Source organism: Scaptodrosophila lebanonensis, unplaced genomic scaffold, assembly GCF_003285725.1.
Source record: "Scaptodrosophila lebanonensis strain 11010-0011.00,11010-0021.00 unplaced genomic scaffold, SlebRS2 tig00001422-arrow-arrow-pilon, whole genome shotgun sequence".
NCBI lineage: Eukaryota > Metazoa > Arthropoda > Insecta > Diptera > Drosophilidae > Scaptodrosophila > Scaptodrosophila lebanonensis.
This window is the reverse complement of record NW_022060747.1, coordinates 75528-79985: the sequence shown is the minus strand read 5'-3', so window position 1 is coordinate 79985 and position 4458 is coordinate 75528. Positions and strand designations below refer to the sequence as shown.

Here is a 4458-nt window from a genome sequence, read left to right as displayed (position 1 = left end):
CTTACCTACCAATGTTGCTAACAATTTACATCTCTCCTCTTTTCTATTCTCTATCCTCTTTTTCCTCGCCTTGAGTGAAATAATTTTGCTTTTGAGCCTTGCCTCCGTTACACCAACTTTGTTGCTTGATATAATTCGACTCAACTGCCTACTTAAGCCTCTCTCGCCTTTGTAGAGCTTTTCTGTCTGCTAACGGCACTATTCCACTGGTACACCCAGTATCCAGTGTGGTGGTTGTCAGCATAAACTTTGTTCTTCAGTCGGGTTATTTGTACTGAATGGCATGCATGTGCTTCTGCTCTGTACTGATACACCAAATAATCATTGAAGAATAATTTTCTACAGAATTAAATCTGTAATAATTGCTGTGTGTTGCTGCGTTTTTATTCTCCGGGTGATCTTGCGCGCCTGGTGCTGTGTTTCCTTTGTGGGGACCGTGTCTGCCTAGTCGCGGTGCCCAGACGTGTTGGCTGTTTTCAGCTGCCTGTCTGCGCCACTGGCCGTTTGTGTGTTGGCCACGTGTCCCTTATCTTCGCGCTGCGCCTGTGCTGGTGGGATTGCCTGGTGTGAATGTGGTACATACATACATTTTCTTCGGACACTCTATTCTATCTGGTATTTGTCCTCTCTCTCATACTAACCTAAACTAATCAATTCAGTTTCTCAGCTCCACAAATCCATGTTTATGGATTCTGGCCAGTATTTTGTCTTCACGCGCTTGCAAACTCTATTTGGTTGCCTACACTGATTGACTGCAAGTTCGGCTGCTTACCTTTACAGATAGCAAATACACTATCTCTGCTGCTTGCTGGCTCCCACTATTCTGATTGCCTTGGACATCTATGCACTATTTCCATCTGGTGTTGTGCATTTATTTTTGGAGTGCTGCACCACTGTACCTGCACTTACATGGAGCTGCAGCCATCACTTTTTCCCTGCACCGATGTCGCATCTTCATGTTATTATCATCTATATTCTGTACATAAATAAATATGCCCTCACGCTTTGGTTACTACCGTAATCTTTCGGCCTGGAACATCTGGATCTGCTTATTCTCGCCTCTCTGTTGGGTGTGCCGCAGCGTGGGACTCACTCTCAGCCGCCAATACTTAGCCACCCGTTTGAGTGCTATCTGTTTTCTCCATTGGATTGCTGTTTTCTCTACACCTATGCTATCTCTGCATTATTTGTGTTTTGTCAGTTACATGCTGGAACTCCAGGATTTGGACTTACTACGACAATTTTGGTATGAATCATAGCGAATAAAACATAAATAACTTTTCATAACTTTATTATTCATATAAATCAATTTTTTATAATTAACTAGCGCATATGCATTTAATAATATTATCCAAACACCACTTAAATCACATTTTATTCAAAATACATAATCTTTACTATTCACCATTTCATCATTATTACACTTTTCATCAATAATATACTTGTTAACCAAAACAATTATTCCACTTATAATAATTCTTACATAATACACACACTAATCAATCTAAATCATTTGGAACACTTAATCTACTTAACTTATCACACATCTGTAACTCATTAAACTCACATCCTCGGATCTTCACAATCATCTGGCTTACGTATCGTCATCAGCAACTTTGCTCCGTTTTTCCGCAAAACTACTGCATTTTGCCCTCACGCTGTCTGCTGCCCATCATGGATCCTTCCTTCTGCCTCCGTCTTCAGTACGCTCCTGCTGCACGCCCATCTGCACACATATCTGCATAAAACAAAAAAAAATAATAACTTTTTGTCATTTATACACATATACTTATTAATGCAATCATGCTTTACAACAATTCATAAACGACAGATTCATACTGATAATTTAACTAATATAATTAACAATAATCTATTCGCCCACACACCTGTGGTAACCGTCCGGGAATTTTTTCCCATTAATCCCCCCGCCGCTTCATTTTTCTTCATCCATCACACACTTCTGGACATTTCATCATTCTCTGCACATTAATTTTGGGACTCTTGGAATCCTGCCAAGCGATTCATCATCATTCAATTTTACACTCATATTCATACATTACATCACATCTTTACACATATTTAAAAATTGAACAAATCTTTTTAATCTGGATAACTTATTTTCCCCGCTGCCAACCATAGCATATCGTTTGCTTACTCCGCCTATACTGATTTCGTTGACAAGGATTCATCCTCCTGCGCAATCACACCTCCTGTATTCGGACGCAAATCACACTTATGGATTGTTTACCTGTCTACCATCATAATTCTGGATTTTATATTTAATTCAAGTAATGTATCTTGCTGCCACACTCACTCAAAGGATTTGTCATTTACACATAACATCTTCTCCTCTTTAAATTATTTATCCGCAATATTACACAAAACACACATCACATTATATCATATCAAAGCTGCCCAATTTAATTCACACAATTCTTAACCAATGTCCAATAAATTTATAAAATCTCATATTAACTAATAAATTACCCAATCACTCATAAAAGTTTATATACATTAATTGTTCCAACATACACACTCCAATTTAATTCATTCTACCAAATAGATTAATACCCCTATTTATAAACAATAACAAACAAATAATTTACCCATAATTTATTCTTAATATAAATTCTATAATCCTACACATATAATACAATATACAATAACACACACACTCGCTTTCATTTATTAATTTCTTAAATTTCACACAACAAATTCACAAATAATCTACATAACTTATTTATACATAACTGAACCCAATATACATATCTTAATTCAAATTATAATCTTTAAACAAATAATTGATTTTTTCTTCCATTTATAAATTTATTAAAATAATACCATATAACAAATTAAATCCATAAATAAACTATATAATTTGCTACACGAATAAAGCATTACACAATTCATAACTCGTATTCCCGTTTTTCATAAATTACCCACAACCAATTTACAAATAATCTATATTAATTCAATAACTTATAATAACTTAAGCTAGAAATTCATACCAATCTTATACCGGATCCCTCCGCATTCATCCTCCATTTATACACCCACACAACAGTACTTCATTTACCATCTTCACGTCGCACGCAATTTACTCATCTCTACACATCTACGAATACACATCCTCCCGGCACACCCTTCTATTAAGCATTTTCACTAATTTCTTCTAAATCTTCTTTTCACCGGATTGGACCACCATTTGCCATCGCTCTTCTGTCGCCTTATGGATTTTCCTGCATCATTCTTCATTCGCCATACCGGCTCTTGGCTCTGTATAATCCCGCCCACTGCATTTGTTCCTGCGCCATATTCTTATTATATACTTTTCATAATATTGTTTTTTACCTACCAAATCTACACGATTCCAAATATTATCTTTCAAAATTGTTAAATTATCATTCATTTTTGTTAAATCTTCTTATTTACACATCATTTTTTGCCTACCAAATCTACACGATTTTAAATATTATTTCTTTCATAATTGTTAAAATTACCATTCATTTATTGTCAAATTTTCTTATTTACAAATTATTTATATACTCTTCATAATATTATTATTATTATTTTTACATACCTAATCTACACGATTTCAAATATTATTTCTTTCAAAATTATTAAATTTCATTCATTGTTAAATTTTCTTATTTACATATTATTTATATACTTTTCATAATATTGTTTTTCTTTTTTATCTACCAAATCCACACGATTCCAAACATTATTTCTTTCAAAATTGTCAAATTTTCATTCATTTATTGTTAATTTAATCATTTACATATTACCTTGTATTACTATTATTCAATTTGTTTCTTCTAATTTTTTAAATAACATGTATTACCACCTAAGCTTACAACAATCTTTACATTATATCACTTATATGGTGCCCCTTTGAGGGAGGGGGCTCCTTATCATCATCGCTCCGGCTTTTTTCCCGCTTTCCCTCCATCTTATCAACCTGGAAGGATCTAGGCGCTTTGCTTGCGCTGTTGCCTCCTCTCGTCTCAAGCACACAAAGACCTGTAATGGATTAGTCATAAGATTTATATTTTAAGCAACTGTTGTACCCATTTACCTGGCCTGTGCGTCACAATAAAAGAATGTATATAAAAAAAAAATTGTATATGCTGACAATTTCAGCGATATGATAAAGCGCGTCTTGGCCTAGGCCACCAAAATTATTTCTACTCAAATTCTGGGTCTTTTGTGCTCTTACCTACCAATGTTGCTAACAATTTACATCTCTCCTCTTTTCTATTCTCTATCCTCTTTTTCCTCGCCTTGAGTGAAATAATTTTGCTTTTGAGCCTTGCCTCCGTTACACCAACTTTGTTGCTTGATATAATTCGACTCAACTGCCTACTTAAGCCTCTCTCGCCTTTGTAGAGCTTTTCTGTCTGCTAACGGCACTATTCCACTGGTACACCCAGTATCCAGTGTGGTGGTTGTCAGCAT

General features: G+C 35.2%; 1 long non-coding RNA gene across 1 annotated transcript; it reads right to left on the bottom strand.

Moving 5' to 3' along the window:
* Positions 1–1347: 1347 nt before the first annotated feature.
* LOC115633448 lies at positions 1348–4066 on the bottom strand. The gene is made up of 2 exons (XR_003996349.1): positions 3870–4066; positions 1348–1738 (listed from the first exon to the last, which is right to left on the bottom strand). It is a non-coding gene; the product is annotated as an uncharacterized LOC115633448 (long non-coding RNA).
* Positions 4067–4458: the final 392 nt, after the last annotated feature.